Raw genomic sequence first — 10214 nt, forward strand, 5'->3', positions numbered from 1 at the left:
ATAAAAATGACAAACAGCAACGGCCCCAGAACAGATCCTTGTGGTACTCCACTTGTGACTGTACTCCATTCTGAACATTTCCCATCAACCACCACCCTCTGTCTTCTTTCAGCTAGCCAATTTCTGATCCACATCTCTAAATCACCCTCAATCCCCAGCCTCCGTATTTTCTGCAATAGCCTACCACGGGGAACATTATCAAACGCTTTGCTGAAATCCATATACACCACATCAACTGCTCTACCCTCGTCTACCTGTTCAGTCACCTTCTCAAAGAACTCAATAAGGTTTGTGAGGCATGACCTACCCTTCACAAAGCCATGCTGACTATCCCTGATCATATTATTCCTATCTAGATGATTATAAATCTTGTCTCTTATAATCCCCTCCAAGACTTTACCCACTACAGACGTGAGGCTCACTGGTCTATAGTTGCCGGGGTTGTCTCTGCTCCCCTTTTTGAACAAAGGGACCACATTTGCTGTCCTCCAGTCCTCTGGCACTATTCCTGTAGCCAATGATGACATAAAAATCAAAGCCAAAGGTCCAGCAATCTCTTCCCTGGCCTCCCAGAGAATCCTAGGATAAATCCCATCAGGTCCCGGGGACTTATCTATTTTCAGCCTGTCCAGAATTGCCAACACCTCTTCCCTACGTACCTCAATGCCATCTATTCTATTAGCCTGCGGCTCAGCATTCTCCTCCACAACATTATCTTTTTCCTGAGTGAATACTGACGAAAAATATTCATTTAGTATCTCGCCTATCTCTTCAGACTCCACACACAATTTCCCATCCCTGTCCTTGACTGGTCCTACTCTTTCCCTAGTCATTCGCTTATTCCTGACATACCTATAGAAAGCTTTTGGGTTTTCCTTGATCCTTCCTGCCAAATACTTCTCATGTCCCCTCCTTGCTCGTCTTAGCTCTCTCTTTAGATCCTTCCTCGCTACCTTGTAACTATCCATCGCCCCAACCGAAACTTCACATTTCATCTTCACATAGGCCTTCTTCTTCCTCTTAACAAGAGATTCCACTTCCTTGGTAAACCACGGTTCCCTCGCTCGACGCCTTCCTCCCTGTCTGACCGGTACATACTTATCAAGAACACGCAGTAGCTGATCCTTGAACAAGCCCCACTTATCCAGTGTGCCCAACATTTGCAGCCTACTTCTCCACCCTATCCCCCCCAAGTCACGTTTAATGGCATCATAATTGCCCTTCCCCCAGCTATAACTCTTGCCCTGCGGTGTATACTTACCCCTTGTGGCCAATGTGGCCTCGTGTCTTGTTGGCCTGTCAACATATTGTTTCAGGAAACCCTCCTGCACACACTGTACAAAAAACGACCCATCTATTGTACTCGAACTATATCTTTTCCAGTCAATATTTGGAAAGTTAAAGTCTCCCATAATAACTACCCTGTTACTTTCGCTCATATCCAGAATCATCTTCGCCATCCTTTCCTCTACATCCCTAGAACTATTAGGAGGCCTATAAAAAACTCCCAACAGGGTGACCTCTCCTTTCCTGTTTCTAACTTCAGCCAATACTACCTCGGAAGAAGAGTCCCCATCTAGCATCCTCTCCGCCACTGTAATACTGCTCTTGACTAGCAGCGCCACACCGCCCCCTCTTTTGCCTCCTTCTCTGAGCTTACTAAAACACCTAAACCCCGGAACCTGCAACACCCATTCCTGTCCCTGCTCTATCCATGTCTCCGAAATGGCCACAACATCGAAGTCCCAGGTACCAACCCATGCTGCCAGTTCCCCTACCTTGTTTCGTATACTCCTGGCATTGAAGTAGACACACTTCAAACCACCTGCCTGAACACTGGCCCCCTCCTGCGACGTCAAATCTGTGCTCCTGACCTCTCTACTCTCATTCTCCCTTACCCTAAAACTACAATCCAGGTTCCCATGCCCCTGCTGCATTAGTTTAAACCCCCCCAAAGAGCACTAACAAATCTCCCCCCCAGGATATTTGTGCCCCTCAGGTTCAGATGTAGACCATCCTGTCTGTAGAGGTCCCACCTTCCCCAGAAAGAGCCCCAGTTATCCAGAAATCTGAATCCCTCCCGCCTGCACCATCCCTGTAGCCACGTGTTTAAATGCTCTCTCTCCCTATTCCTCATCTCACTATCACATGGTTCGCTGGACTTCCTGAGCACCTCCCACATCTGTCCTCCACCCCAAAGAACCTACTCAGCCTCGCACCCGTCATATGCGCTCTATGAACCACCTAAGCCTGGCACACGAGGAAGAGGAATTAACCCTACTTAGGGCATCAGCCCGTAGCCCCTCCTCAATCTCCTCCCCCAACTCCTCTTACCATTTACCTTTCAGCTCCTCTACCAAAGCCTCCCCCTCTTCTTTCATCTCCTGGTATATCGCCGACACCTTGCCCTCTCCGACCCATAGGCCCAAAATCACCCTATCTTGAATCCCCTGTGCCGGGAGTAGCGGAAATTCCCTCACCTGCCGCCTCACAAACGCCCTCACTTGCATGTACCTGAAAGCGTTTCCCGGGGGGTAGCCCAAACGTCTCCTCCAGCGCCCCTAAGCTCGTCAATGAACAGGTCCCCCATTCTTCTAAACCCTGCCCGATGCCAGCTCTGAAACCCCCGTCCATCCTTCCTGGGACAAACCGATGGTTGTCTCTGATCGGGGACAACACCGAGGCTCCCGTCGCACCCCTGTGCCGTCTCCACTGCCCCCAGATCTTTAGCGTTGCCGCCACCATCGGGTTCGTGGTGTACCTTGTCGGCGAGTGTGGCAGCGGTGCCGTCACCAGCGCCCCCAGGCTCGTTCCTTTGCAGGACGGCATCTCCAACCTCTTCCTCGCCGCCCCCTCTCCCTCTATCACCCACTTACGGATCATTGCCACGTTGGCTGCCCAATAGTAACCACCCAAATTCGGCAACGCCAGCCCTCCTCTATCTCTGCTACGCTCCAAGAGCCCCCTCCTTACCCTTGGGGTCTTGGTTGCCCACACAAATCCCATAATGCTCCTGCTTAAAAAAGGCCTTAGTGATCAAAATTGGGAGGCATTGGAATACAAAAATTTCAGGAGGACCACCATTTTAACCGACTCTACCCTACCCACCAGCGAGAGTGGCAACATGTCCCACTTTTTAAAATCCTCCTCCATCTGTTCCACCAACCGCGACAAATTAAGTTTGTGCAGTGCCCCCCAGCTCCTAGCTACCTGAATCCCCAAGTATCGAAAGCTCCTTTCGGCCCTCCTCAATGGTAGGTCGTCTGTCCCTCTTCACTGGTCCCCCGGATGGATCACAAAGAGCTCGGTCTTTCCCACATTGAGCTTATAGCCCGAAAAGTCTCCAAACTCCCGTAGGATCTGCATTACCTCAACCATCCCCTCCACTGGATCCGCCACATACAGCAACAGGTTGTCTGCGTACAGTGACACTCGATGTTCCTCTCCCCCTCGAACCACCCCCTTCCATTTCCCCGACTCCCTTAACGCCATGGCCAAAGGTTCAATTGCTAATGCGAACAGCAGAGGGGACAGGGGGCAACCCTGCCTCATCCCTCGATACAGCCGGAAATACTCCGACCTCCGCCGGTTCGTGACCACACTCGCCACCGGGGCTTTATACAGGAGCTTAACCCAACTAATAAACCCTCCCCCGAACCCAAACCTCCTCAACACTTCCCAGAGATACTCCCACTCTACCCGATCAAAGGCCTCCGTGTCCATGGCTGTCACTATCTCCGCTTCTCCCTCCACCGATGGTATCATTATCACATTTAGGAGCCTTCGCACATTAGTATTTAACTGCCTACCCTTTACGAATCCCGTCTGGTCCTCGTGAATCACCCCCGGGACACAGTCCTCAATCCTCGTGGCCAACATTTTTGCCAGCAACTTAGCATCTACGTTAAGGAGCGAGATCGGTCTATACGACCCACATTGCAGTGGGTCCTTATCCCGCTTCAAGATCAAAGAGATCGTCGCCTCCGACGCCCCCTCTCCCTTGCTTCATTGAAGGTCCTTACCAGCAACGGGGCTAACAGGTCTACATACTTCCTATATAACTCCACCGAGTACCCATCCGGCCCCGGGGCCTTCCCTGCCTGCTTGCTCCCCAGTCCTTTAACCAGCTCCTCCACCCCAATTGGCACCCCCAAACCAGCCACCTCCTGCTCCTCCACCCTTGGGAACCTCAATTGGTCCAAGAATCGCTGCATCCCCTCTTTTCCCCCTGGGGGCTGGGACCTATACAGCTCCTCGTAAAAGGCCTTAAAAGCCTCATTCACTTTACCCGCACTCCGCACCATAATTCCCCTGCCATCTTTGACTCCGCCTTTTTCCCTCGCTGCCATCCTCTTACGGAGCTGATGTGCCAGCATCCGACTCGCCTTCTCCTCATATTCATATATCGCCCCCTGTGCCTTCCTCCACTGTGCCTCTGCCTTCCCTGTGGTCAACAGGTCGAACTCCGTCTGGAGACTTCGTCTCTCCCCGAATAGTCCCTCATCAGGAGCCTCTGCATAGCTCCTGTCCACCCTTAAAATTTCCCCCACTAACCTCTCCCTTTCCCTGCCCTCTCTCTTCACCCTGTGAGCCCTGATGGAGATTAACTCTCCCCTGACCACCGCCTTCAGCGCCTCCCATACTACTCCCACCTGCACCTCCCCGTTGTCGTTGGCCTCCAGGTGCCTTTCGATACACCCTCGCACCCTCCCGCACACTTCCTCGTCTGCCAGCAGTCCCACATCCAACCTCCACAACGGGCGTTGGTCCCTCTCCTCCTCCAGCTCTAGCTCCACCCAGTGCGGGGCATAGTCTGAAATGGCTATGGCCGAATACTCCGTTCCCTCCACTTTCGGGATCAGTGCCCTGCCCAAAACCAAAAAATCTATCCGGGAGTAGGCCTTATGTACCTGGGAGAAAAAAGAAAATTCTCTGGCCAAAGGCCTGGCAAATCTCCACGGATCTACGCCCCCCATCTGGTCCATAAACCCCCTAAGCACCTTGGCCGCAGCCGGCCTCTTCCCTGTTCTAGATCTGGAGTGATCTAATGCTGGGTCCAGCACCGTGTTAAAATCCCCACCCATTATCAAGCTCCCTACCTCCAGGTCTGGAATACGCCCCAACATCCAGCATCATGAATCCAGCATCGTGCCAGTTTGGGGCATATACATTCACCAGTACCACCTCCGTCGCCTGCAACCTACTACTCACCATCACGTATCGGTCTCCCTTGTCCGCTACTATGTTCTTGGCCTCAAACGACACCCGCTTTCCCACCAGTATTGCCACCCCTCTATTCTTCGCATCCAGCCCCGAATGGAACACCTGTCCTACCCATCCCTTCCTTAACCTGACCTGATCTGCCACCTTCAGATGTGTCTCCTGAAGCATGACGACGTCTGCCTTCAGTCCCTTTAGGTGCGCGAACACTCGGGCCCTCTTAACTGGCTCATTTAGGCCTCTCACATTCCACGTGATCAGCCGGATTGGGGGGTTACCACCCCCGCCGCGCCCCCCCACCCCCCTCCCTGCCGACCAGCCATCTCCTATCTTAGGCCAGTCCCGTGCTCGCGCGTCCCGCACCCTCCAGCCCCCCAGGCGGGGAACCCTCGTCCCGACCACCTCTTCCATTTTCAGCTCCCCCTCGGACAGTGCAGCAGCAACCCTAAAATCCCCCCCTTCCCTCCCCCCCGCCCGATCCATGTCTAGCTCTTTTGCTCCCCCCATATTACTTCTGTGAGTCAGCTGTCTTCTGATGACCCCGGCTTCCCCCGCCTTCCCGTTGATCTCCCCCGTGGGAGTCTCTCCTCCGCCTTACCTTCCTCCACCCCCCCCTTTTTTGCGCGGGAAAAAGCCCGCGCTTTCCTGAACCAGCCCCGCCCCCCTGTGGCGCAGCTCCTGTTGCGGCCATTATCCCAGTTCCCTCATCCCAGAGTCTCACCTCCCTCCAGCACCGACGCCCACATTCCCCATCACCATCATCTCGTCTACAGAAAAGAAAAAAGGAATTTTAGGAATTTCAACCAGAACTCTACCCACATCCCCATCATCCCAACCATGAAGTATTCTTTACCCCTATTTACAACCCCATATACAACCAACATCTCTCCCCACAACCACATCCCCTCAGTTCGAGTCCAGTTTTTCCATCTGAATAAAGGTCCAAGCCTCTTCTGGCGTTTCAAAATAATGTTGTCGGTCCTGATGAGTGACCCACAGTCGCGCAGGCTGCAGTATGCCGAACCTGACTCTTTTTATGCAGCACCGCCTTGGCCCGGTTGAAGCCAGCTCTCCTCTTTGCCACCTCTTTGGGTCTCCTCGCCAGGACCCGGTGAGCCCCATCCAACTCCAGGGGGGTCGGAGAGGCCTCCGCTCCCATCAGCGAATGGAGCATCGTACTCACATACGCCCCGGCATCAGCTCCCTCCACTCCTTCGGGAAGACCCAGAATCCGGAGGTTTTTCCTCCTCGGCCTGTTCTCCAGGACCTCGATTCTCTCGGCCCACCTCCTGTGCACCGCCTCGTGCGCCTCCATTTTTACCGCCAGGCCCAGGATCTCGTCCTCGTTATCATTCATTTTATCTTTCACCTCACGAAGCTCCACCGCCTGGGTCTTCTGGGTCTCCTTCAGCCCCTCGATCGCCAACAGCATTGGTGCCAGCACCTCCTTTTTAAGCTCCTCCACACAGCTCTTAAGGAACTCCTGCTGGTCCGGCCCCCGTGCTGCTCGATCTCTGCCCTCCGCCATCTTGCTTTTTACCCCCTCATTTTTGCCGCTGCTCCAAAGCCTCTTCTCGTCGCTCCACCGCTGATCTCGGCCATATACCGTAAGCGGGGACCTTACTGCACCTTCCCACACGGGATCAAATCAAAAAAGTTCCGTTGGGGCTCCTCTGGAGAGCCCGAAAGTCCGTTATCGCGGGAGCTGCCGAAACGCGCGGCTTAGCTCCGCATTGCCGCAACCGGAAGTCGGCAGTGTTTTAGTTGAGGAGGTACTCGTAGCACTCTCTCCAGTGGGCGCTGACTGCCTCTTTGTCTCCATTTTTGGCTCTCACTGGGTTGGGTCCCTGGGTAGTTGGACCGTAGATGATTTTAATTGTGCTGAAAATGTCGCGCACACTGTGGCTGCCGTTGAGTTGCTCAATCTCCTGCACCCTTACCATCCACCATCTGTTGTTTAGGTCACGTGTTTGCTGTTGCATCTCAGTCTTCAGTTGCCTGTAGGTTTGTTTCCTCTACTTAAGTTTGATGGAGCTGTCAGTTCAGGAATGCCTTGCGTTTGCAGCCAAGGAGATCCTGGATCTCCCGATCGTTCTCATCGAACCAGGTGTTTCCTGGTCAAGAGCGCAAGCGTCTCCTCGCAGGTGCTGACTGAGATGGCTTTTAAGGTGCACCAGGCACTGTGGACAGTCTGCGGCTCTGGCTCCTTGACTGTCGTCAGGTTGGCTCCGGAGTAGCTCTTTCTTCTCAGGGTCATTGAGTTCAGTGACATTGAATCTCCTGCGGCAGAGATTTTTCTGCTTCTGCCGGTTTGGGGCCAGGGTGGTGGAGATAGTGGAGCGAATCAGTCGGTGGGCAGTCCGACAATCGTCGGTTCCAGTCGTGGCACTGGTGATGCAGACATCTTTGTGGTCCCTTAGGTCCCTGGGTTTGTGGTCTGGGAGGCTCTGAAGGCGGTGGTGAGGGGGGGGGAGGTGATCTCGTTTAAGGTTAAGAGAGGGAGGAATGCCAGCGGCTGATAGAAGAGGCTATGGGAGGTACTCGGGGGACCTCCTGGCAAAGAACAAAGAGTTACAGGTGAGGTTTGACCGGTTATCCATGGGGAAAGCGGTGCGTCAATTGAGAAGGGCGAGGGGAGCTGCCTATGAATATGGGGAGAAGGCAGGTCGCATGTTGGCAGGTCAGCTCCAGAGGGAAGTCGCAGTGAGGGAGATTGTTTGGGTGGGTGATTATGGCGGAGGGAGGGGTTGGTGGTGACTCCCGAACAGATTAATAAGGCGTTTGATGTGTCGAGCTCTTCAGTGGGGAGTATAATGGGGTCCCCTCCAGGAGTGGGAGCGGATGTGGTGGGTGGGGGGGGGGCACAGCCGTTGGGACTGCCATTTTACCTGGTGGTGTCTCATTTTAGATATTTGGGGTTCAGCTGGGATGGGATTGGGCTTCGGAAGTTCAACATCATTAGCTTGATGGGGCGGGTGAAGGCTGATTTGCTGAGGTGGGACAATCTTCCTCTGTCACAGGCAGTGAAGATGGGTTTTTCCGCGATTCCTGTTTTTGTTTCAAAGGGGGGCAGACAGGCTGATCTTGTTTGTTTGGGCGGGGAAGGTGGCCAGCATTAGGAAGGTGATATTGCAGAGAGGATGGCAGGTGGGGGAGGGGGGTGGTTAGGCCTTCCTAATTTATTGTATTATTATTGGGTGGCAAATGGAGAGAAGGTTCAGGGCTGGAGCAGGGATGGAGAGGGACTTTGTGTGTGAGGATGGAGCCGGGCTCTTGCAAGAGGTCGGGGTTGCAGGTGCTGGCTATGGTGCCACTCCCGGTGGCCCCAGGGAAGTAGACAGTGAGTCCGATGGTGGTGGCCAAGTTAAAGATCTGGAACCTGTTTAGACAGCATTTTAGGTTGGGAGCTGGGTTGGCGGGGAGGGATACCAATCAGGTGGAATCATAGATTCGAGCCGGGGAAGATGGATGCAAGATTTCGGGGATGGGAAGAGAGGGGGATTAAGGAAATGATAGATGTGTTCCTGGGAGGGCGATTTGCGAGTTTGGAGGAGCTGGGCCATAGTTTGGCTGCTGCTCCTCTTGCCTCTGCTTTCACACAGGGAGCAATTACCTTGTACCACTTTCCTGTGACATCACTTTCCTCTTTCTTTCCACGCTGTTTTAATTCTCCTCGTGCTCTTTCATCCTCCATCTCTGCCATTCCCCTCGTGCTCTTTTATCCTGTATTCTGAGGCAATCCAATTCAAATATTCACCCTCAGCTGGGTGGCACGGTAACACAGTGGTTAGCACTTTTGCTTCACAGCGCCAGGGACCCGGGTTCGATTCCGGCTTGGGTCACTGTCCGTGCACGTTCTCCCCGTGTCTGCGTGGGTTTCCTCCGGGTGCTCCGGTTTCTTCCCACAAGTCCCAAAAGACGTGTTTGAAATGAAAATGAAAAATGAAAATCGCTTATTGTCACAAGTTACTGTGAAGTTACTGTGAAAAGCCCCTCGTCGCCACATTCCGGCACCTGTTCGGGGAGGGTGGTACGGGAATTGAACCGTGCTGCTGGCCTGCCTTGGTCTGCTTTCAAAGCCAGCAATTTAGCCCTGTGCTAAACCAGCCCCTTTGTTAGGTGAATTGGACATTCTGAATTCTCCCTCAATGTACCCAAACAGGCGCTGGAGTGTGGAGACGAGGGGATTTTCACAGTAACTTCATTGCAGTGTTAATGTAAGCCTACTTGTGACACTAATAAATATTATTATTATGTCCGATACACCTTCCCTCTTCCGAACTGCATTCCACGACCCTTCATTGTCTTCCTGGAAGTCCTGGTAAGCAGGGTACAGCTTGCCTATATTCTTTTTTTTTTTAGAAAATATTTTATTGAGGCATTTATAATTTTAACATTTTCACATTATAAACAAGAGATCCATCACACTCAAAATAAAACACAATAACATACCCAACTTCCCCAGCCCTAAATCCGAACTACCCATTCTTTAGATTCCCTGCCCTTATTCTTCCATTTCCACGCCTCCCCTCCCACGCCCACTCCCCCCGGCTGGCGATCAATTCTCCTTGAAGAAGTTGATGAATGGCTGCCACCTCCGAGTGAACCCCTGTAATGAACCCCTTAAGGCAAACGTAATCTTCTCTCGCCTAAGAAACCCTGCCATGTCACTGACCCAAACCCCCCGACTTTGGAGGCTCCGAGTCCCTCCATCCCAGCAAAAAGGGAGGCAAAGGCCAAAACTTCCGACACTCCATATATTGCCATCTCTGGACTTGGAGTCACCCTCCCTTCCAGGACCTCTGACATGACATCTGAAAATCCCAGCCAAAATCCCAGCTTGCCGATATCCTTAAGGAGTTTAAACAAATTCAGATTCTGTTTCTTTTCCCTGAAGTTCAGGAATGTACAGGGTTATGGGACAAGAGCAAGCTTATGGGATTACTTCTGAAGTGTTTGCACAAACAGCTGAGCCCATTTGCTTCCACTGATGG

This window comes from Scyliorhinus torazame, chromosome 19, assembly GCF_047496885.1.
Source record: "Scyliorhinus torazame isolate Kashiwa2021f chromosome 19, sScyTor2.1, whole genome shotgun sequence".
NCBI lineage: Eukaryota > Metazoa > Chordata > Chondrichthyes > Carcharhiniformes > Scyliorhinidae > Scyliorhinus > Scyliorhinus torazame.